This window comes from Ascaphus truei, chromosome 7 (assembly GCF_040206685.1).
Source record: "Ascaphus truei isolate aAscTru1 chromosome 7, aAscTru1.hap1, whole genome shotgun sequence".
NCBI lineage: Eukaryota > Metazoa > Chordata > Amphibia > Anura > Ascaphidae > Ascaphus > Ascaphus truei.
The window spans coordinates 108,258,420-108,284,443 of NC_134489.1; the positions used below are offsets into that span (position 1 = coordinate 108,258,420).

At 44.7% G+C, this 26,024-nt stretch overlaps 1 protein-coding gene across 2 annotated transcripts in view; it reads right to left on the minus strand.

The window, feature by feature from the left end:
- LOC142499860 (uncharacterized) overlaps positions 1–17,080 on the minus strand; it is a 59,188-nt gene extending 42,108 nt beyond the window's left edge. For both annotated transcript variants that reach the window (XM_075609871.1, XM_075609870.1), the window contains exon 1: positions 16,207–17,080. The gene's annotated coding sequence lies outside the window, so the exon portion shown is untranslated. The remainder of the gene's footprint in view (positions 1–16,206) is intronic.
- Positions 17,081–26,024: the final 8,944 nt, after the last annotated feature.

Sequence of the window (26,024 nt, forward strand, 5' to 3'; positions counted from 1 at the left end):
GCAGTGCCGGAGGTATATATTAGTGCTGAGGCAGTGCCGGAGGTATATATTAGTGCTGAGGCAGTGCCGGAGGTATATATTAGTGCTGAGGCAGTGCCAGAGGTATATATTAGTGCTAAGGCAGTGCCGGAGGTATATATTAGTGCTAAGGCAGTGCCGGAGGTATATATTAGTGCTAAGGCAGTGCCGGAGGTATATATTAGTGCTGAGGCAGTGCCGGAGGTATATATTAGTGCTGAGGCAGTGCCGGAGGTATATATTAGTGCTGAGGCAGTGCCGGAGGTATATATTAGTGCTAAGGCAGTGCCGGAGGTATATATTAGTGCTAAGGCAGTGCCGGAGGTATATATTAGTGCTAAGGCAGTGCCGGAGGTATATATTAGTGCTGAGGCAGTGCCGGAGGTATATATTAGTGCTGAGGCAGTGCCGGAGGTATATATTAGTGCTGAGGCAGTGCCGGAGGTATATATTAGTGCTGAGGCAGTGCCGGAGGTATATATTAGTGCTGAGGCAGTGCCGGAGGTATATATTAGTGCTGAGGCAGTGCCGGAGGTATATATTAGTGCTGAGGCAGTGCCGGAGGTATATATTAGTGCTGAGGCAGTGCCGGAGGTATATATTAGTGCTAAGGGATGTGCCGGAGGTATATATTAGTGCTGAGGCAGTGCCGGAGGTATATATTAGTGCTGAGGCAGTGCCGGAGGTATATATTAGTGCTGAGGCAGTGCCGGAGGTATATATTAGTGCTGAGGCAGTGCCGGAGGTATATATTAGTGCTAAGGCAGTGCCGGAGGTATATATTAGTGCTGAGGCAGTGCCGGAGGTATATATTAGTGCTAAGGGATGTGGAGGAAAACAGATTGCACCTTTTTATACTTCACCAGTTTACAAATGATCTTAATACTGTAAAGCAATGATTCCTAACCTGTAATAAGCTGGTGAAACACAGACATAACCGTGCTGGGCGCTCTGAATGCTACGTTAGTATGGGAGGGAGCTCAATGTTCACGTTAACTTTACAGGTTAATTGCAATGATTTACTAAAACTAAAGGAGTGTATACATGTAGGTACAATAATACATAGGTATAAACACTAAGAACACAGGTTAAAGACACCTAATAACATTCTGTATGTCACAAGCACTTTATCCCAGATTTACTAGCAGTGCTAAGATATACAGTAGCACGCCCTAACTCTTCTTCCTTTACATGGGAGTTAAGGCGTTCTAAAGCTTAGCACCGTCTAGAGCCTTTTGAATGGCTCGTTAATAGTTTGTGGCATAGAAGTACAAGAAAAGCTGGTCACAGCTGTCGTACAGCAATAAGCCTGTTCTACAACAAATATGTTTGATACACGAATATAAAGGTAACATGGTAAACAGAAGTAATAAAGCTTGAAAGTGTATTCAAAGCTTGAAAGAATGAAGTGTATTCAATGCTACATACACAAAAACATTATATATTACATACCATGTATTCTTACATATGCAGAACTGGAAACAGCATCCGCAAGGTCCCTGCTGCAGGCAACACGCTCTCCAAGTACTGTACATTCAACATTGGGTTTATATGCAATATTGTAGCCGTACATGAGTAGGTGGGGTAGCATGAAAGCTGAGCGAGCGGATGAAGTATTTTAGGTGAGTAACATGACCTACATGTAAGTATTTGCTCCACACTGTGTTGCTGCCCCATTTAGCAACAAAAGTGTTAAACGCCATCTCCTCCTGATATCAATGAGCCAGCAAAGCAAAACCTTGGAGGACAGTCAAGGAAAAAGAAATCAATAACACATCTTATTGATTTCACCTCATTCACACAGCAGGGGCAGACATTAGGCGTCACAGCCTCCTCCTCTTCTCCACAGTCTTATTTACACAATGTAACCCAGATTAGTTTTAAATAGCATACAGTGACATTTGGGTACTGTATCCATCCAATCAGAAAGCAGGTTGCTCTTTCCGGAAACAGATAAATACCTAGAAATAATGAGTTCACTGGCTGTGGTCATCTAATTGCTCTAGTTAACTGGCACTGTGCCGCAGAAAGCTGAAGGGTGAGAAAGAATGATGTTTTTCAGTATTTAAATAACTCTCTGGATATCAGCTGTTAAAGTATAATCATCTTAAGAGTTGACTCCATAAAAGTCTCCCATCGCTCAACTGTCGCAAATGCGTTAGGATGGAGTAAATAGCTGGAACATTTTGCATTCATGTTGTATTTATAAAGAATCTATCAGTTCAAAATAGTTTGGAGAATAATGCTGTAGGGGCATTCATGCTGCCCCCCTCTGACCATCTAGGTTACACAGTTACTTCCAAATAAAAGAGAGAGGTGCTGTGCAGAGATATTATAATGGCCTAAATATAAGGGAAGAAAGCTGGGGCAGGGGGAATAAACCGATGTGCACAACAACCCACAGAATTACTGTCCTCAAGCACAGATGGCTCACACAGTCCCTGCTTCAGCACAGGTCACAATCAATTGAGCCACCTGTGCTGAAGCTGGGATATCCTTAAAACCTGACTTGTTGGGGGTCTTGAGGACATGAGTTGAGCCCCTCCTGCTGTAAGCGGCTGAAATCAACCTAATAAACTCTCCTGGGTGCTAAACTAGAGCAAGAAATATCCGAGACAAATACTCTTTGCTTTAAATTGCCATTTTTTGCACTACTTTTATCAGAATTATTTTTCTTTATTTGGTGATTTGAACGTGCTCTTCTTTGACCTCCAGAGCCTCAGCCTTCTTATTTCTAGCTTCTATATATAGTTCAGACACAGACAACGGGTATAAATCTCAGGGATACTTCTACAAAGCGGCTTATTACAAATCATATAACACGTGGGATCCCTTTCTGTTGGAAAGGACATCCATGTCTCAGGCACACATTCCCCAGCATCAGCCTGCAGCAGAATGGGAACGCATGCGGGTTGTATACTGTATTAAGAGCAAAATGACTCATTCGTGGATGTCAGTGTATGGAGCTCTGAGCTGCCACACGAGCTCACTTCATGTTATCCTGCTAAGTAATTACACACTGACTCACTGCATCACAATACACTAAAGACCTAAACATCTACACAAAATATATCAATTCTGTAGTATTGGTCTGTGGTTTCTTTTTTCAACTCCTAATGCCATTTTTAACGATTTGTGTAATGTACTGATCATCCTTTGGTTGCTACAGCAACCATTTAGAAAGTCAAATCCACTTCCTCTTTTGAAACATACTCTCATGCACACCTTTTTGTGCTTTACCCTTTGGCACCAAAGTATCACAAACAGATCTGTTGCTGTGTTCTAAGCAGTAGACTGTCTATTACTCTGTAAGCTGTAACAATAGTGTTACACTTAGCAAATATAATGTTACATATCAGCTGCAGCATTTCACAGACAGCTGCACAAAGTTAGAAGGCGGCCATTTCGTTAGGGCCACAACCAGGACTTGTACAGATTTATAACAGGAGCATCAAGCGATTGCTAGTTTAGGTTACAATGTAGGTTATACATTGTCACACACTTTACATATAAAAAAAAAGAAAGAAGGGGAGGTGTAGTATTGCTGCTTTAACATTACAGGACTTGGATATGTCCATATAAATGCACTAATGCATCAATAATCCCACACTCGGGTTTAAGAGCACTTTGTTATTAATGTAACTTTCACAGGCGGGTTTATGTTCAGGGAAATGATGTCTCCGTTCTGTTCTTCACTGTAGCATGTTCCTACTGGAGATTGCCCACAGCCAGGGCACCAGGGCGGCTGCTGAATTTGCCTTATCTTTATGGTTTATACTTCATTTAATTGAGCGCTCTGCTTACTTATATAACAGAGAATACCGGAGACGCCTTCCGCACCCCGCCGCCACCCGGAGATTGACAACGGCAACCCGTAGCCCGGAGCTAAGTGCCCGAAACCCGGAGTCTCCGGGTCAAACCCTGATTACATGTTGTTCATGGATTAGACAAGGAGTGACCAACTCCAGTCCTCAGGGCCACCAACAGGTCAGGTTTTCAGGATATCCCAGATTCAGCACAAGTGGCTCAATCAATGGCTCAGTCAACGACTGCACCGCCGGTGCTGAAGCAGGGATATCCTGAAAACCTGCCCTGTTGGTGGCCCGTGAGGACTAGAGTTGGCCGCCCTTGGGTTAGACATACGCAGTCTTAGCAAGCTGAAAACCCAAACCCACTGAATGATATATGTGTTAGTGTCAATTAGAGTGCTAGAGTGAGTGACCTAATGTGTGCGCCAATAGACAGAGAATCCCCAATACGACGTCAATTTAAATCATTAGGTCCTGGAACATACATGAATGAGGAGTTTATTAAGTGATGTCTTCCCCCAGAAGGAGATAACCTTGATAACCTCTGGTGCTGCCACAAACTGGGAAGTGGACATCTCATTTCTCTGGCACTTTATTTTTTAGAATACTTTTTTCACACAATAATTATTAGGGCACTTGTGGTTTTCAACCAGTTTTACCTGCACATACAGTGCTTCTTCATTGTACCCATTTAGGCACCGTATAGATCCCAAGCTGCTGCCTATAGTATGGTTTTGATTCCGCTTCTCTCTATGCAGTGTCAGAGATACAGGGGCCAGTGTGGAATAGGTAGGGTGGGACCTGCTGAGGGGGTCATATCCTGACATGGCTGCAGGATTGAAATGTTTTGGCCAAAGGATTTAACTAAATGACCCCATACTGACGAGAGGAACAAACAGAGAAAAAACAGACCGTAATTATGTAAACCTGACCTGTTGGTGGCCCTTGAGGACTGGAGTTGGCCACTCCTGGTATAAAATGACTGTAAAACCAGAGCTAGAAATTACATCAAAATTAATTAAGGAAAAACTTTCACTTGAAATCGATGAGATTTGTTTCTTAAATAAATGGTGCAGTATTTAGCACTAGTTTTGCCCCAGAAGACTTTGATAAATGACCCTTTTGGATGACAGGTAAAAGCACTAACCGTCTTGTCGATTAAAAAAAAAAAAACTTGTCACGTTTTCTGAAGAGTATTTTACCGAAAAACAAATGAATTCAGAACTGTAAAAGTGCATCTGCAGCACATGACTACGTGAATGGTTCCCCGACCTCAGCAGGTCCAGGGGGCTTGTAATTCACTGCTTAACGAGAACGCCACACTACACTTTCCATATGCAGAAAGATTATAGTCCGGTTTTTAAAATCCTCTTTCAAAGCAGGCCTGAAATTCACAGAACGAGGCCTTCTGCCCATTGACCCGTAACCGTAATAGTTCAGTCAGGGTAGTGAGATGAAAGTCACAAAGTAACAGACATAAGTCTGATTTATTCAGACAGAAGGAAATTTCAGCCAAGAGAGAGAGAGAGAGCGATAGAGCAAGGCCTTAAATATGAGATAAGAGAAGCAGAGAGGGAGACATGAATGATAGGAATCGCAGAAGCACCACTATGACAGCAGAAATTGTAAGGAACAGGAGCCAAGCTTGTGCTGTAACTGCTGTGATTTCACCCGTTATTTTCATGTTTAGCATAACACCAGCATAAGAGTGAGGGCTTGTGTGATCAGGAACCTCCTTACCTATTGTACCATTGTGATAACTTGTATCACATTATTACATCTCCCTCTCACCCATCGGAAGTTTGCATCTATGGCCCATATTCACCAACAGGTGCTAAGCTTTAGGCTACGTCCCTGCTAGCGCTGATCGGGCTGAGCGGGAGGAGACTTACATATATATATATATATGTAAGTCCCCGCTCACGCGGTGCGCTCGGCGCTCGTGCACACACGCTCAGCCGCGATCGGCGCTTAGCAAAACATTTATACTTACCGCGCGCTCAGCTGGCCCGCAATGCCCCCCTCAATGCCCCCCGCGCCCGCGTACAACAGGACACCCGGCGCTCATGCTTGGAGCGCTCTCGAAGCATGAGCGCGCTCAGCGCCAGCGGGGACTTAGTCTTAGCATGTCTAAACTCCTGTTTATTTGAAGTGTTAGCACTTAGTGCATATGAGCTGAAGTATGTTGGCTCAATATAAGTAAACAATATTAGTAATAAGCCTCACATTTATACTGTCAGCAGCCTCCGGCTCACAGCTCCTGCTCAAATGCTGGAGATATTATTAGTATACCGTGCCTAACAAACACGCAACACGTCAGCCTGCATGCATGTAATACGCTGCTAATGGCAATGTTTCTGGGACTCAGCGGTGAGCTGAATACAATAGATTAGGGGGGGGTTAACTCCACTCCTCAAGGGCCACCAACAGGTCAGGTTTTCAGGATATCTCTGCCTCAACACAAGTGGCTCAATCAGTGGCTCAGTCGAAGAACCACCTGTGCTGAAGCAGGGATATCCTGAAAATTTGACCAAGTGGTGGCCCTTGAGGACTGGTGTTAGCAACCCCTGGAATCGATGTGACACCCTCTGCTACACGACATGTGAATATCAGCACTTCCTCTCATCAGCCGACAGCCTGTGCATTGTGAATACATTTCTCAATGAGTCTGTTTCTGACAGGCGTCTCTTCTCTGGTCTGTAATTTGCACAGACTCCTTCATACAACCAGCAGAGAACCTGCTATTAAATGTAAGGGGAGGCGCGCATGCAAAATATATATACGCCATGCCGTTAACCGCTTCACTGCCAGAGAGGCCTGTGATGCATTACAGCAGGGGTCTCAGGCTCAGTCAAAGACTCACTCATAGACTGAGCCACTGATTGATCCACCTGTGCTGAAGCAGGGATGTCCATAAAAGCTGGCCTGTTGGTGACGCTTGAGGACTGAGTTTGAGACCCCCTGCCTTATTCCTGCGACAGCGATGGGGATTGTAGAGCAGACATGAGAAAATGACAAGAAGCAGGGAAAGTGCGGTGATGGGAACAGAGCAGGGAGCTGACGTCAGCAGCCGCCTGACTCCAAATATTAACATTACAGCGGGGCTGTTTTGGTCTTGTTAATTAAATGGACAGCCGAAGCACATCGGAGGATGGTTAAATTATGCATTCTTTGTCTCCTCTCATCTGTCTCATTGACAACTAATCGTTTACAGGCTTAGTATCAAAATGTAAGCGTTTTTGCCTACTAATTGTAGTGTAGATAATTTTGCACAGAGGAGAGGATTGGGAATAGGGTTATATGTGGCATTAGGAGAAGTTAGGGAGGAATTATAGTGAGTAGGTATATAGAGCAGCTCCATGATACTGACTGTGTATGTATGTATACTGTATATCTATACACACACACATACAAATATATATATAAAAAAGATGTTATATTTTCTATTATAACTTGTCAAAACATTGACTGTCGTTATCCAATTTGTTATCTCTATGGGACGATAATTATATGGGCTATTTATTAAAATCCCCCAAAGAAAAAATAGTCTGAAACTGGTGCAAAGCAGAATGAAAGAAACAACTCCCATTAACAGCAATAGTGAAATACGACTGATGCAAAGATAATCATTTCTCTCCTGGACTTAGTATCACTGTATAAAGATACGGTGCTCCCCTTCTGTGAGGATCAGTCCATGAGTTGGGTTACCTGACACGCATTGTGTCTACAGTTAAGTCAGAGCTGATATAAACTTCTCTAGCAAGCAGATTGTATGAAATGTAGGAAAATCTTTATTACATTTCCCATGCAGAAAATGATGCAGAGCTCACAACTCCGCAGCCTGTACACTAAGTGCTGAAAACAGCTTCTTTTAGTTCAAAATTGCTTCATATCAAAATCAATTTTAATTGCGCTTGTGCGTGGCTTTGTACTAACCTCAAATTGCCCTATTTGCGCTCCCAAAACATATTTTTTCTTATGTTTTGACACACAGAAATGGCCGGCGCTTGGAGTACACATGTAAACGGTAAGTACGAAAATGAAAATGTTTCTCTGCGCCAAAAAAAGAGAAAGTGCGTCAAAATCGTCCAACAAATTGAACATGGCGTACACCCTAAAAAGACTTAATAGCGTCGGCGCAGATTGAAGTATAAACCCACAAATGTGTTTGCCGCAGCAGGGATGTTTATACAGGTGAACAAAATGTATTAATTTCACAGTAGGCCTGTGGCTATTATCAATAATATTACACTAATAATTGGTTTTTACTAACACTAGTTATAACTAAAAATAAAATAAACATAATTCTATTTTAATGGAACTGTATCAATCAGGTATGGGTATCAACATGAGGGATACATAAAAAATAATTTCAAACAAGAATCGATGTGTTATTCATGTGAAGTCTTCCTACATACGACACATTTGTAAGGTTTGTATTCCTTTTTAGCTCTAAGATTTTACGACCCCTCTGAGTATTTACCTCTGTGTTAGCCTCAGACATCCCCCTGCAGTATTTCTTCTCTTTTATTTATAATTCTGATGCTGTTTTCCTGCTCCATCTTTGCCAGGTTTTATACCTGGGACACAGGTAAATAATCCTAACACCTTTTTGTTGGGTACGTTGGAGTAGTGCTAAGCTTTGAGTGCGCCATTACTCAGTGAAGTTAAAAGATGCGCATTCATTTCTCAGTGAGCTGCTTCATCTCAGCTGCAGAAAAGCCAGTGGGGCCGTCCTGATTGTTGGATGTTACCCAAAGTCTGGCCTCTTATTAATGTCAGGAGATACCTTCAAGCTATTTACCATGCCCGTTCATCCATCTCCTAGTTAATATCCCAATGCACATATCATCTCAGGAGGCGAGCAGTGGGCATCCGAGGGCACAAGTAGCCATGTGATTTCTTTTTTGAACGTTTGCCCTGTAGCCAAGAGTGGCAGAAAGCAATAAATCATTTCCAGTGCAATACAACGGGACTTCGACCAAAGCATGAGCAGATGTTCTCATGATATTAACAAATTAATTCTCTCTTACATTGTTCTTGCTCCATCTCCATTATCAACATCCAGCAGGCCTGCCCAAGCTTCTCACATCACACAGGAAATCACAGACACTTCAAACATACAATACTCTGTTTTATTCAATTGTTTCCAGCTCTCACTAGATTGGTGTGTGTGTTTGTGATACTGCCGCTTGTAATGGAGAGTTCTTCATACTATTATAGAGTACAGGGCTTTGCCAAGTTCACTGGTTTCATTGCACACATAAAGAAGATGCCTGTGAAGTGTCCAAGGCTCTGTACACTATAATTTCACCTAAGAAGAACTCTCTGTTTGGTCCAGGAAATGGTATCACAACCTAGGAGAATCTACACTTCTCCAGGATCAATACTGGATCAATTCAGCCATCACAGCTTTGAACTACAATTATGACTAGAAATGATAAATTAAGCCCCCAATAACACAGGCCTCATTCATATTGACCCGGTAAGAAAAGGGCTCTATACCAATTCAGCTTCCAGGTGCTCCTGAGCCAGGCTCTCTATTCGTTATCCTCGTTCTTTATTCCATCTTCTCACAAGTGTACTTATTTTGCGGGTTCGTGGAGAGAGCCCCAGGCACCCACACCCTCTTTAGTAAGAAGCATCCCTGTGAGTAGCACCAACCTGTTCATATTTCTCTGGACATAAAGGATATTTAGCAAAGCCTTCCAACTGTAACATAAAATCCAAACACATACACAAAAAAATACACATACACAAAAAAATACACATACACAAAAAAATACACATACACAAAAAAATTAAATCAAAACATTTTTGTTTCATCTGCATTTTCTCTTTTTTTAAGCTAATTTTTAGCTGGGAGATGAGGAGCAATAATTACTAAGCTGCTTCTGTCACCTTTCAGCGCTGGGAAAGACCTTACAAAACATTGGGGCACATGCATCAACCCCCGGTACTGGTTATCGCCCAGTCAAGTCACTGGGAGTTAATGCCGGGACTGGTACGATAACACATACTAGCACATGATTTATGTCTTCAATTAGCTTTAATGGGATGTATGGCCTATTCCAGTGTCAGAAGGCTGCTTAGTAAATATGGCCCATTGAGCTTGCTCTCTTTGTCCGGGTGTCACATGGGTTTACTACCAGCTCTCCCATATAACTCACCCATCACACCGGATATGCTTCTAACAGCTCATCAAGTACAACTCAAGGGAGCAGTGCACCTGTGCAAATGCTTAGCACTGTGCTACGATGTTACAAAATAACATGACATGGGAGACTGCGAGAGTGCTCCCCTCCCCCAAATACCCGGGACCCCACATAATAACATTACTTGTACAAGTCAATTCTATAAAAAAACTCTCATAATCTCTTAAGGATGAAAAATATTATAAAGTGAAGTTAGAGTCAATCATGTAAAACCTTCTTTATTCTGTAGGATAATAATAGTCCTACATGTATACTATTCAATGATAAATACCATGAGCATACAATGCAGGCTATCGTCTCCCGGCAATTTATCATCACTCGTTCCTATCAGAGGAAAGAATGCTGCAGTCACCCGGGCCAAAGGATTAACATCTTCTTAGAGAATGTACAATGGCGGCCATATTTATAGAGGTCCCAAATATATTTCAAATCAATAATTCTCTAAAATAAGAAAGCCGAGGAGGTGAGTAATAGAAGGGGGGGGGGGGGAGGGGGACGACGACAGACACAATAAAAACAGCATGTACAACAACAAAGGGCTGACACGGCTCCATTAACCCCTTAATGCTGGAGAAGGCTGAAGCTGCCCCTAGCAAGTGAAGGGTCAGCAGTAGTAAAAAACACGAATTGCAAGCAGTTTCTGCTGGACAGGTGGACTGCTTTGCATTACGATTCCCCGAGAACTATTACAGGGGCAGTTTTTGCAGTGGGGAGCCCTGATTATGGTGTATAAAACAGTGCCAGTTCTATTGATGGCAATGCCTGCTACACTATCAGGGAAAGGATAGAAGGATCCGTGCTTTTAATATCAACACATCAGGCCTAAGTGATGGGAAAAAACGCTGTGAATATCCGGCAAGGGGGAAATATCCAATCCAGGCTCATTACACCAATATATATCACTAAAAAGGTCAGTCTCACCTGCTGTAGGATCACGGTTAATACACATGTAGATACAATAGCTAAAAAATATTTTCACGCAATTCCAGAGAAAGATAGACCCTTATTCAACATGCTGTGAAGCCGTCTTCCCTGTACTGGAGAATATGTTAGTCCCATTAAGCCCTTCAGTACCGGATGGGCCACCCACCCTTGCCACGACCCTACTTGTGTGAAGGCACTGACGGGGTTAATTTGAATGGAGCTGATCTCTTCTCCAGCACAGGGAAGAGGCCTCACTGCCTGCTAGATAGTTTTTTTTTTTTAAATAAGGATACAGTATAACATCCTTTGCCCAAAGTGACGTGGGGGAAGGAGGGAAAGAAATGTGGGCTTTTTACTGGGGGGAAAGATAAGAATCTCTTTAATCGGATGGATTTTATTTGACGGTGGTGGGGCTACAAATGTAATCACGTGACTGAGAAAAGATTCCCGAGGTGTTCAGTTTGGCTTGGAGAAGAACAGATGTGTCCCCAAACATGGATCGTCAGTTCTGCGTATTACTGTAATTGCCCAAGCAAGAGACGCATGACATTGTATTTTAATGTTTGCCGATAGAATGTCATTCACATGAAAAAAGGAAAAATAAAAACGCTTTGACTAAAAACAAATTGTCATACTTTTACAGATTATTATAGTCACGAAGCAGCCAGCTCGCCTCCTGGCCATCGCGCGTCAGAGAACAGAACTAAAACCGCGCTTCAAGTTTAAGAAAGCATGACTCCAGTTGGCAGACACTTTGCACGGTGCGATTCCACCAGATTCCCAGTAAGAAAACCAGCGCGGAGTCCGGAGCGGATCTCTCTGGGGGCGTGTTTGTAGAAATAAAGGCCTGTACTCACTAAGCATCTCTCTTCTATACAACACCATCGCCATCAGGTACCTGAAGACACCCCGCAGCTCATACAATTGCATGGGCCTTAAGCTGTGTTTCCATCGCTGAGGTCAGAGGAGAACAACATCTGTGTAGTTAATAGGGTTGCCAGGTTGTTTCTCAAAAAATACTGGACACAATGGTGGAAGGTGCGCTGCGCTCGCACACACACACACACCTCTCTGCTCCATGCTGTTTCCTCCTCTCCTTGACCCCACCCTCAGGTTCCTCTCACCTCCTCCTGATTGGCTGCTGCTGGGTAATGCAGCCAATCAGGATGGAGGAAGCTGCCAAGCCCCCTAGCAACAACCCTGCTCCCTCCCTGGTATGGAAAATCCCACAGCCCCCCAAGCCGGTCAGGTCACTGTGTCCAGAGAAGTGATACTGGTCTACACACACATGTCCAGTATTACCTCTAATTTTTTACTGGACAGAGTGTCCAAATACAGGCCAGTCCGGTTCAATACTGGACACCTGGCAACCCTAGACGTTACCTGTTCTGAGGATTTAAGAATGATCCGTTCTTCTGTATGTTAAAATGTATGTATTTCAGAAATAGAAGGTTAGAGATACCTGTAAAGTGCATTTACTGTTATTTCTCTGTTCTAGCAGGACAACAGAGTGCTGTATAGGTGTGGCTGCAATGTATTACTACCCCCTGGCTGTGAAGCTGTAGCTATTGGGTCTGAGGGAGTTAAAAGGTGTTCGCTGAGCTTTAAGTTGCCTGGAAGGGGAGCTACAAAGTACAATATAAGATAACTGATTGGTACATGTACTGGCCTTTGATGTGGGAGAAACTGGTTCATGAGTACACCAACTCATTGTGACTCTGGCCACGTCACTCACTACATGGCATAGTTTGTACGATCTTTGGCTTTGTTGTGTTTGTAAAGTCTATGCTGCAGAAAAGAAACCGCATCATGTTTGCCACATGCACGGCGCTGCCTCCAGCCAGCTCCGAACGGCCGCCGGGGTGCTGCAGAACCCGCATTCTAAACAGTGTAACATTAGGCATTGTTTCCATGTAACCTGAAGACTAGTGCAGACAGGGACAGGCAGTATCAATATCTTGCACACAATGCCTGCAGCAACGTAAAGGTGCAGCCCTGCTTACAACCTGCTAACATCCCTTCTCTCTCACGTGGGATGGGAGCACGTCTATCTGATTATCTCATCAATGGCTCGGGGGAAAATAATATAAACTATAACCACATTCTTCAAATTCCCCACTATAAATGGCAACTATCAATAATCAATAATCAGTAAATTTGTTACACCTGTTTTCCCTATTTTTAATAAAGTCTTACTTATTAAACCAGGGGTGGACAACTCCAGTCGTCAAGGGCCATCAACAGGTCAGGGTTTCAGGATATCCCTGCTTCAGCATCGGTGGGTCAATCAGTGGCTCAGTGAACGACTAAGCCACTGACTGAGCCACCTGTGCTGAAGCAGGGATAACTTGAAAGCCTGACCTGTTGGTGGCCCTTGAAGACTGGAGTTGGCCGCCCCTGCATTAAACCCATCACTGTCATGGGCTCACAGTATATTTTTAACCCCTTGTCTGCCAGGAAAGTTCTGCACAGAGTGGCAATGCCCATATATCCAGACGTTAATCTTTCTCTGAAATGAATGTGGCGCATTATATAATAACAGTAAGTATGGCTGTTCGGCTCTAGCCTTACACAGTTTCTGTCTCTTCAGAAAGCATGAGCAGTTTTTTTATAGTACCGCATAAAGATACTTTATATCACTGCATAGTGTGGCAGGCTGGTTTTGGGAGGAAATCTCCTGTTAATATGTAAGGTTATTTATCAGTCCCCTGGCTGCAAAACTGGAAACGTGATGAAAACACAGCACCGGATTAAACAAAGAAACGCCCCATTGAAATCACCACAGTAATAATAATAAATATAATGAGCAATATATCAGCAGGTGAAGGTGAATCTGTCTCAATGTGCTGATGTAATTCTTAGAATCATCACTGTGACCTCACAGATGAAATATCTCAAGTTCAGTGATACATCATATAATAAGTTCCATTCATTTTCAACAGTTAAACCCTCTGGAGCACGCATGCGGATCAGTACTGTGGTAAGTCATTCTAAACAAGCACCATTCAAATACAGTGTGCCTTTCACCTTAGGCCGAGTCCATAGAAGGACAGGCCGTGCTGAGCCGTGCGGACGCTCCGTGCTGAGCCCCTGCATCCTCAATGAGGATGCCTTGAGAGGGGGCTCACGCGAGCGTCCGCAGGCGTGCTGAGGCGCTGGAGTTTTCAGCCGAGCGCCAAGCTGTTTTTCAGCGCGCTGTCGGCTGAAAACATCCAATCAGCGCGGAGCTGGGTCAACATCACGGCGCCGTGACATCGACATCAGTGCGTCGCGGGCGATTGGCCCAGCGACGTCACTGCCCCGCCTACCTCAGTCTCCCCCCGCCTCCGATCGCGCCCGCTGGCTCGCCTGCATGGGCATGAAATCACGCAGATTTCAGCAGGCGAGCCTCAGCGTCAGCGCGGCTCGGAACTCCTCACCCCTCTATGGCCCGGGCCTTAGAAACCAACCAGGTGTGTTTCAAGGTGCACACCAGTGTTTTTCAAAAGGGCTTCCTAGGAGCACTTGGGTTTCTCTGGCATCCCTAAAGGGTTACTTACATGGGTTCTCTGAAATTGTCAAGTCATTTAAAAATTGTACCAAATACAGAAGAATTTACAATACACCTGATCTCAAACACATTATTAGAAAGAGTTGGGGTTCCTTACAATCCATCTGATCTCAGACGCGCTATTAGAAAGGGTTGGGGTTCCTTACAATGCATCTGATCTCAGACGCGCTATTAGAGAGGGTTGGGGTTCCTTACAATGCATCTGATCTCAGACGCGCTATTAGAGAGGGTTGGGGTTCCTTACAATGCATCTGATCTTGGACGCGCTATTAGAGAGGGTTGGGGTTCCTTACAATGCATCTGATCTCAGACACGCTATTAGAGAGGGTTGGGGTTCCTTACAATGCATCTGATCTCAGGCGCGCAATTAGAGAGGGTTGGGGTTCCTTACAATGCATCTGATCTCAGACGTGCTATTAGAGAGGGTTGGGGTTCCTTACAATGCATCTGATCTCAGACGCGCTATTAGAGAGAGTTGGGGTTCCTTACAATGCATCTGATCTCAGACGCGCTATTAGAGAGGGTTGGGGTTCCTTACAATACATCTGATCTCAGACGCGCTATTAGAGAGGGTTGGGGTTCCTTACAATACATCTGATCTCAGACGCGCTATTAGAGAGGGTTGGGGTTCCTTACAATACATCTGATCTCAGACGCGCTATTAGAGAGGGTTGGGGTTCCTTACAATGCATCTGATCTCAGACGCGCTATTAGAGAGGGTTGGGGTTCCTTACAATGCATCTGATCTCAGACGCGCTATTAGAGAGGATCGGGGTTCTGCAGAATTACACAATATAATTATAGAGTTCCTTAACCAAAAGAATGTTGGAAACCACTCATGCACACATATGTAACATGTACCTAAAGTCATATTAAAGTAAATCAATTGAGCACGTAACACGGTATTTATTTCTTTAGCATTTGTACGGCTGATTCATATTACAAGATATGCTCCGAGGTCAGAGTGCGCTGGTAATTGGGGGTGATGACGACCACCACATGTTATATGCAAACTCCGAGTAACACGACTTTGTTAGTTACAAGGACATAGTTCCACTATTCATTTTTAAAGAAAATTGGGATACAGTTTAAAGCAGAATTATAATTTAAGATTAATATATTCATATGTCTATGGTTCTTTTCTCAAATCTGTTAGCCATGTATTTTATATCCTAATAATATGTAATTTATAGAAATATGTATAAATGGTCAGGGCTCTAACATGACACAGTATCAATATTAATATTGACACACTACATTGATAAAGGCAGCTTACGCTTGTTATTGATGGCAGGGTGTTTTATTAACCCTTTTGCACCCAGTGAATGACCAGCCTCTGGCAGTGAAGAGGTCAATCAGTCCCATGCGTGATACTCGTGTCATCTGCAATAATTCAGTGTCAGCCCTCCTGTCACTGTCACTTCATCCGTCATGTCGTGACAATAAAGGTCAGCTGTGTGCTTCTCTGCTCCCATTGTTATTCAGCATCCAAACACCTCAGGCCCTTTGTGACGGATGTTACAATGTTGCTATCAGTGGCGCAGACAGGCAGGAGTTGGGTTACCCAGGTTCAGGGTGGTAACCCAACTCTTGAGGCTTGATAGAAATGAGGGCATTACAAGGAGATTGGACATAAAGATGCAGATGTGGGTGTGAGGTAGAAGATCACACCCCTTTCTTAGCTCCTTACCATTGTCACAGGAAGGTCCCCTTATTCCGCAGTGCTCTCTGCCACCCTGTGCACTGGATCTGACACGAGCCCGGGCACGAGGGCATTCTGTATATCCATATATCCGCTGAGGGATCCTGGCAGCATTGTTCTCCAGGTGATGGGTAGTACCTGCTGTGTGTGTAATATATATGTGTGTGTGTGTGTGTGCACGTGTGTGGTCCTTCAGATAATGTGTACTGTATGTGAAGGAGGCTGGATCTGCTGTGTAATGTGCTTTGGTGCAGCAGTGTAATGTCTGTGGATGGATAGATAGATAGATAGATAGATAGATAGATAGATAGATAGATAGATAGATAGATAGATAGATGAGACTGGGTTGCACCTGCTCAGTGAGTTTCTTCTGCTTCTGATTCAGTGTTTTGTATATAAAAAGAACAATAGATAGAAAGATAAATGATGGATGGGTTGATGCTGTATTTTACCTTGTGTCCCTCGTGTGTGTGTGTGTGTGTGTGTGTGTGTGTGTGTGTGTGTGTGTGTGTGTGTGTTGTGCTCTGGGTATGTGTGTGTGTAGTGTGTATTGTGCTCTGTGTGTGTGTGTGTACTGTGCTCTGGGTGTGTGTGTGCAGTGTGTACTGTGCTCTGGGTGTGTGTGTGCAGTGTGTACTGTGCTCTGGGTGTGTGTGTGTGTGTGTTTGTGTGTATTGTGCTCTGGGTATGTGTGTGTGTGCAGTGTCTGTATTATCTTGCTGTGTTTAGCTGTGGGTGTTATAGTGTGCAGTATACCTGTATATAAGATGTATGTGTCAGGCTGCCCTGTTCGCTCCCTCTTTGTGTGTAGTCTCTGCAGCACCTTCCTTTGCATAGAGAATAAGCTCAGCTCCTCTGCCCCCTCCTCTCTCCTCCTCCTCCTCCTCCTCCACTCCCCTCCTCTATCCTCTCTCCTCCTCCTGCACTCCCCTTCTCTCTCTCCACCAGCTCTGTCCATCCTCTCCCCTCCCCTCCCACCCCTCTTCCATCTTCCTCAGGGTCTTGCACAAGCTGGCAGGCCTTTTGGTTTAACTCGTTGCCATGGTAACATGGGCAGGCAAACCAGAGGGGTGTTCTGGGTCTGGCGACACTGTCACATGACCCAGCTGTCCCGTGAGGGGACTGGGGACCGTACACTGGATACTGATGCAGCCAAAGAGAGAGGACCACAGGGCATTTGCTATCCGTGGCTGCTGCGGGCACGTGGCAACTTAGTGCTGAGGGCTGTGGGACCCTTTTGCATTATAAATAAATCCAGGGCCTGCACCTCTAGCAGCACAAGGGTTACAGGGTCATTGTTCTTATGCACTACTGACCATATATACAGCGTTGTATGCAGAATTTTGCAGGCGCAGTATGTCCCCCGAAGAGCTTACAATCTCATTTTAGTGCCACAGACACAGGGAGATAAAGGGACGCACAAGATTACAGGGGGAGCTGGCACTAGGTCGGTACAGGGTTTACTCACTTCAAAGGCTGTATTCTTATCACCCATTTTCTTATATACTATATACTCTGTCCATTACAAATAAAATGGAAGTCAATGTAAAAAAGAATAACATGTAGTTTGTATCCAGCAATGTCCATCTGTCCATGAGATGTCTGTGAAGTGACTGCATTACCCTGTTCTTTTAATGTAACCATGTATTGTTATAACTCTGTGCCCAGGACATACCTGAGAACGAGAGGTAACTCTCAGTGTATTACTTCCTGGTAACGCGTTTTTATAAATAAATAAATAAAAATAAAATAAATGCTTCTTACATGCAAGGGAATCATTATCATTATACTTTATTTGTAAAGCATCAACATACTCCGTGGCGCAGTACAATGGGGGTACACAGTGACATCAGAGTTACATGATATACAAATAAGGACAGACCAGAAGGGAATGAGTACAGACAGCACATTTTGTTTTGCGAATTTGGATCTGTCTCCAATCCGGCAGTTCCTTTGATCCGTGGATCACTCTACAAAATGCGGACGAATGTTTTTTTTGTTTCAATTTTTTTATTGTTTTTACCAGGGTACACAACATATAATAAACTTTGCTGTACAAATATTGGGGGAACATTGATGTTTATGTGGGATACAATAGACGTCAACATTCCGTGATCTTTGTTCTAACAGATGTGTATCTTACTGTACTTATTGTTATTTGCTCATATGTTCCCACTATTGGGGTTCTGATGGGGAAGCCACCGCTTCCTCGTGTACCTTTTTTAGTAAGAGGATAGAGGAGAGAAAAGAGAAGAAGAAGAAGAAGAAGAGTGGGGGGACAGGGGGGAGAGAGGGAGGAGGGAAGGGGATGTAGGAATCGGCCCAGCTTTCTGAGTATTCTAGTTCTTCCTTTACAAGTCTGTTACCCATTCGGCCAAATTTCCCATGTTTTATGTATCTTGTCCATTTTTTGGGACAGTGTTGCCGTAAGGAGTTCCATTGTCTTTATTTCTCGTAGCCTTCGAAGTACGGTCTGTTTAGCGGGGGCATTCACCTTTTTCCACGCAGCCGCCACAGAGCAGCGCGCCGCCGTGAGTACGTGCCCCACCATCCTGCTTTCTGCCGTATCTAAATCGTCTATTGGTTTAGCCAGCATCATGTCCGGTGTGTCCACCTCAATCTCTACCCCCAGGTATTCTCGGATCAATGTTTTGATCATGACCCAGAACACCTGAATCTTTGGACAATTCCACCAGATATGAGCCATGTCTCCTCTTTGCCCGCATCCCCTCCAACACAAATCCGGGGTTCCGGGGAAGATTTGGCTCAACCTATTTGGGGTTAGGTACCAATGGAATATAATTTTATATATGTTTTCTTTGATGGTAGTACAGATCGATGTTTTGGAAGCTGCCTCCCAGATATCCTCCCAGTCTTCCTTATCAATCTCTATATTTAGATCTTCTGCCCATTTGGACATATAACTATGTTGGGAACAGCCCGCTGATCGCGCCAGGCCCAGATATATCTCCGAAATCAATCCTTTGGAATAGTACCCTTTCCTACACAGTCGTTCAAAATTTGTTAATGGTTGGAAAGCCATTTCTTTGGAGACTGTTTGCAGGTAGTGGCGGACGAATGTTTGAGGGAGCAGGAGACCTTTCTAATCTTATTAGCAGTCACCAGTTATATACTGTACATATCCCCCCAAGCGTCCCTCCAAATAAATTAGGGAAACATGCCTCTGATGAAAGCACTCCTGAGGTATATGCTATTGGCTATGCAAAGTATATTTGGGTGACAGTTTAATGTTCCTTGTGGAGCACACCTAAGATACCTGTGAGATGGTTTAGCTCACACTGCTAGAGCTGTGGCCTAGAAGAGCCATGGTCGTGGGTTCTAGTCCTGTTGGGTCTGACATGATTCCAGTCGTTAGGTTGGTGCCTTAGGTTTATTATCAACTCTATATAATGGGTATGGAAATCCTTTTAGGAAGTCATGACTCATTTAAATATACTTAGCATATCGCTCAGGTGGGCTCCTTTTTCAGCAGAGGCATGTCTCCCTAATTTATTTGGAGGGACACTTGAGGAGATATAGATACAACTAGTGACAGCTAATAGTTAGAAAGGCTGGGCGGGCGAGCGAGCGAGCGATTGATTGATCAGCTAGTGGATTCTAAAAAAAATATTACTCCAGATTGCAGTCAACGGCAAATTTTAATGAATCCGCCTGGATCATCAAGCACAAAATCTGTGTGCGGAACAAATTTCGGGAGGATTTGGGAAACGGAATTGTGACAGCTTCGCCCATCTCTAGTAATGAGGGCCCTGATCCTGAGAGCTTACACTCTAGAGGGAATAAGGGGCAATGTTGAAACAAGAGGTAAAGTTGCTGCCCAATGTGGGAGGGAGTATGTCTCAGGATGGGGTACGGTCCAGCCGCACTGCTGATCCCATTAAGCTTTGGGGGTGTTAGATAGCGTGGCGTTTGGTCCAGTCGCACAGCTGCTGCCAATAAGGTTGGGAATGCAATTCTGTATTAATCTGAAGCAATCAAAATTTGCATTGTATTGAACCAATATACATCTGTGTATTACTGATCATTGAATAGATATGTTAACGCTGCAGTTCAGGCTCCTGTTTTTTTTTCACTTCAATAATTTCAGTTGTGCAATCTCTACTTACCTAAAGAACTGCATAGCTGCCGGTCAATTCGTTCTCCGTCTATTGATCGGCAAAGTTTGGCGACATCTTTAAATATGGGGAATGTAAATAGTTGCTATAGGAACAAGCATGCTTGTTAAAATAGAATACAAGAAAATTGGTCTTTCAAAGTTGTTTTTTTTTAAACAGAAAATGCTGAAAGTATTTTTTCTTACTACAGAACTGATTTATTAAAAAAAACACACATGCAGGATATTGGCCTGGCCACAATTAAGACAAGCATGAAACGTAGGTTCTTCTTTGCTGAAAAGCAATTCTAATCAAAATATAAAGGGCTCTATGCAAACCTGGGGCATTTTATCCTGCACCTATTTATCAAAGTACTTTGCTCTGACTTTGTGATTTTGGGAGAGTCAGTAGGAGAAGTCGGGGGGGAGTTACATGGGACACAGGTTATAATGAGATGTATCACATTCTGCGTCTCTGTCCCAGCATGCACCTTGGGGAGAATCAGTAGGAGGAGTTGGGGGGAGTTACATGGGACACAGGTTATAATGAGATGTATCACATTCTGCGTCTGTCCCAGCATGCACCTTGGGGAGAGTCAGTAGGAGGAGTTGGGGGAGAGTTACATGGGGCACAGATTATAATGAGATGTATCACAGTCTGTGTCTCTGTCCCAGCATGCACCTTGGGGAGAGTCAGTAGGAGGAGTTGGGGGGGGGGGGGAGTTACATGGTGCACAGATTATAATGAGATGTATCACATTCTGCGTCTCTGTCCCAGCATGCACCTTGGGGAGTCAGTAGGAGGAGTTGGGGGGAGTTACATGGGACACAGGTTATAATGAGATGTATCACATTCTGCGTCTGTCCCAGCATGCACCTTGGGGAGAGTCAGTAGGAGGAGTTGGGGGAGAGTTACATGGGGCACAGATTATAATGAGATGTATCACAGTCTGTGTCTCTGTCCCAGCATGCACCTTGGGGAGAGTCAGTAGGAGGAGTTGGGGGGGGGGGGGAGTTACATGGGACACAGGTTATAATGAGATGTATCACATTCTGCGTCTCTGCCCCAGCTTGCACCTTGGGGAGAGTCAGTAGGAGGAGTTGGGGTGAGTTACATGGTGAACAGATTATAATGAGATGTATCACATTCTGTGTCGCTGTCCCAGCATGCACCTTGGGGAGAGTCAGTAGGGGGAGTTGGGGGGAGTTACATGGTGCACAGATTATAATGAGATGTATCACATTCTGCGTCTCTGTCCCAGCATCCACCTTGGGGAGAGTCAGTAGAAGGAGTTGGGGGGAGTTACATGGTGCACAGATTATAATGAGATGTATCACATTCTGCGTCTGCCCCAGCATGCACCTTGGGGAGAGTCAGTAGGAGGAGCTGGGGATGAGTTACATGGTGCACAGATTATAATGAGATGTATCACATTCTGCGTCTGCCCCAGCTTGCACCTTGGGGAGAGTCAGTAGGAGGAGTTGGGGGGAGTTACATGGTGCACAGATTATAATGAGATGTATCACATTCTGCGTCTGTCCCAGCATGCACCTTGGGGAGAGTCAGTAGGAGGAGTTGGGGGGGAGTTACATGGTGCACAGATTATAATGAGATGTATCACATTCTGCGTCTCTGTTCCAGTTTGCACCTTGGGGAGAGTCAGTAGGAGGAGTTGGGGGGGGGGTGGAGTTACATGGTGCACAGATTATAATGAGATGTATCACATTCTGCGTCTCTATCCCAGCATGCACCTTGGGGAGAGTCAGTAGGAGGAGTTGGGGGGGAGTTACATGGGACACAGATTATAATGCGATGTATCACATTCTGTGTCTCTGCCCTAGCATGCACCTTGGGGAGAGTCAGTAGGAGGAGCTGGGGATGAGTTACATGGTGCACAGATTATAATGAGATGTATCACATTCTGCGTCTCTGCCCCAGCTTGCACCTTGGGGAGAGTCAGTAGGAGGAGTTGGGGGGAGTTACATGGTGCACAGATTATAATGAGATGTATCACATTCTGCGTCTGCCCCAGCTTGCACCTTGGGGAGAGTCAGTAGGAGGAGTTGGGGGGAGTTACATGGTGCACAGATTATAATGAGATGTATCACATTCTGCGTCTGTCCCAGCATGCACCTTGGGGAGAGTCAGTAGGAGGAGTTGGGGGGGAGTTACATGGTGCACAGATTATAATGAGATGTATCACATTCTGCGTCTCTGTCCCAGTTTGCACCTTGGGGAGAGTCAGTAGGAGGAGTTGGGGGGGAGTTACATGGAACACAGATTATAATGCGATGTATCACATTCTGCGTCTCTGCCCCAGCTTGCACCTTGGGGAGAGTCAGTAGGAGGAGTTGGGGGGAGTTACATGGTGCCCAGATTATAATGAGATGTATCACATTCTGCGTCTGTCCCAGCATGCACCTTGGGGAGAGTCAGTAGGAGGAGTTGGGGGGGAGTTACATGGGGCACAGATTATAATGAGATGTATCACATTCTGCGCCTGCCCCAGCTTGCACCTTGGGGAGAGTCAGTAGGAGGAGTTGGGGGGAGTTACATGGTGCACAGATTATAATGAGATGTATCACATTCTGCGTCTGTCCCAGCATGCACCTTGGGGAGAGTCAGTAGGAGGAGTTGGGGGGGAGTTACATGGTGCACAGATTATAATGAGATGTATCACATTCTGCGTCTCTGTCCCAGTTTGCACCTTGGGGAGAGTCAGTAGGAGGAGTTGGGGGGGAGTTACATGGGACACAGATTATAATGCGATGTATCACATTCTGCGTCTCTGCCCCAGCTTGCACCTTGGGGAGAGTCAGTAGGAGGAGTTGGGGGGAGTTACATGGTGCCCAGATTATAATGAGATGTATCACATTCTGCGTCTCTGTCCCAGTTTGCACCTTGGGGAGAGTCAGTAGGAGGAGTTGGGGGGGGTGGAGTTACATGTTGCACAGATTATAATGAGATGTATCACATTCTGCGTCTCTGTCCCAGCATGCACCTTGGGGAGAGTCAGTAGGGGGAGTTGGGGGGAGTTACATGGTGCACAGATTATAATGCGATGTATCACATTCTGCGTCTCTGTCCCAGCATGCACCTTGGGGAGAGTCAGTAGGGGGAGTTGGGGGGAGTTACATGGTGCACAGATTATAATGAGATGTATCACATTCTGCGTCTCTGCCCCAGCATGCACCTTGGGGAGAGTCAGTAGGAGGAGCTGGGGATGAGTTACATGGTGCACAGATTATAATGAGATGTATCACATTCTGCGTCTGTCCCAGCTTGCACCTTGGGGAGAGTCAGTAGGAGGAGTTGGGGGGAGTTACATGGTGCACAGATTATAATGAGATGTATCACATTCTGCATCTCTGCCCCAGCATGCACCTTGAGGAGAGTCAGTAGGAGGAGCTGGGGATGAGTTACATGGTGCCTATTCTGGACCCAGGCTCATATGTAGCATGTTAGTAAATCCATGTAGCTTAACTCTTCCCCTTTTAAAGCACACAAAGTCCTTCAATTTTCTTCAACTTTATTGAGGGAATTAACAGAAGTATAAAAGTTAATGTATGTGGATAGTGCTAGCAGATTTCTCTTGTGGGGAGAATAACTAAGGAGAAGAAGGTGTCCTGCTATGGGAAGTGCTTCTCTGAGGGGAAGGTAAAAAGGATTCCCTTTCTGAGGAAGCAGTGGAAGAAGTGTCTACTCACTTTGGCTGCTTGTTGAAAGAGGGAGCACACTTTCCTGTCAGACAGGAACACACTAAGAGGCATAACAATATGCAGATAAAGCAGGGGGAGGGGGCTAAACCAAACTCAACTGTGAGTATTGGTGGGTTGCCAGGGCAACTGACTAGAGGCTGTGTAAAAGGGGATAACTTGTAACAACTATGTTGCAATGTACACAGCTTTGGCTGCTTCAGAGCAGGGAAATACGTGTAACTTTAGCTGGGGAGGGCTGGCAGCCTGAGAGCAGGAAAAATACAGAGAAATAAACACTCCTGTTCCAGAACAGTGCCTGGCTTTTTCCCCGTTACATACTCCAGATATCAAGTGGTGTTAGGTCTGATATTCTGCATTAGATTTAAGAAACGAATCTGTACGATACAAGCTGGAGCAGCGCATCAGCACCCACTTTCCTCTGCGTCGATGCATAAATTCCAGAGTTCTTTTGAAATGTATGATCTTTGGAAGACAAATATACATATACACATAACCCCAAAAACTCCAAGGAGGGAATCACCAAGCTCTGATAAAGGGTACTGAAGTTTCAGCCGTTGTTCGCTGTCAATCAAGCCCCAATACCACTTATCAGATCTTCGTAAATTCTGGCGAAAGAACCCAATTAATACAATATGCCTAATAGGGTGCAGAGATCCATGTTATAAGCCTTCCATCTGCACCCTGATAATATAAATCCTCCCGCAGCTTTTACATTTGGAGAAATATTTGTGTGAAATAATATTTGCAGATGCGGTGTATTTATAAAAAGCTCTGTACACATGATTATCGCTATGAAGAACTTTGTCAGCCCAAAGGAAACCACACTGCTCGCTCTTTCTTTCGTTCTTTTGTTTTAAATATTACCCCCCGGGACCCTCCCAGTGCCGGAGATTTCACACGCTTTTTTCCCCACTGGACATTAAAGGGCTGCTGGTGTCAGGCTCACTCTGGCAGCCAATGGGAATCTGCAACATCATGAAGAGATGACATTGCGCTGACACATCTGTAGTCTTTTGTTGTAAAAAACAGACATAAAAGCTGCTCATATCTTGGGGATTGCTGCTTTAACTTGGGCTTCACCCTTTCGCTCTCTAACCTCTTCTTTTGGCCTTCACCAATAGACTGCAGCCAGCGCCCACAAGGATGGCCAGTATCTACACCTGCTTTTCACACACAAAATGTTCTCTTTCTTATTTCTTCATTTCCAGCTTTCCTCCCACTGACCATCACCTCATCTCCCTTTCTCTCTCTCTCAGCTTTCCTGTTCTTCACCTCCATCTCCCCCTCGTTTCTGCAGAGACCTGCATTCCATTCATCTACCGCCTCTTGACTCCACTTTGCTCTCCTCCCTCTCTTCTGTCTGCTCCCCTACAGACTCTCACAACCTGGTCACAAAGTACAACTCTGCCCTATCCTCCTTTCTTGCCCTACATGCCCCTTTTTCTCTTTGCCGTTCTCATCCTTCTAACCCCTGTCTATGGCTAAACTGCCATACAATACCTATGGGATTACAATGGCCTTACGGGGTTGCTGGTGCGGACCCAAATATAGTAATGCCTTTCCCTATTACGTGGGGCGGGGGGGCGAGTCAGATGATACTATGCCCTGCCCAGTGTTGCCTGGAGACAGGGACGACACAGGATATATATATAAATATAGGAAGGAGAAGGCTCTAGAGAGTAGGTTCCTGGAGGACTGACAGTGGAGGAGCATCAGTGTATACAGTTTAGAAGTATATTACTGATTATAGGGGAACGAACAGTCAACGTTTGTTATGTTTAGTTAGGGACAATGCCCCTTCAGATAGGGTCCAGCGATATGGTCAAGGTGAACTCAGTGTTTCACAGAAGAAGACGATGCACTCTACAGAGGTCCCCGTGATTGCAAACAAACCAGCTCTACAGGCAGGTCCACAAGGGCCTCAGATATAGTCCTTCAGTTCAGAGTCAGAAGTGGGATGTAGATCCATTAT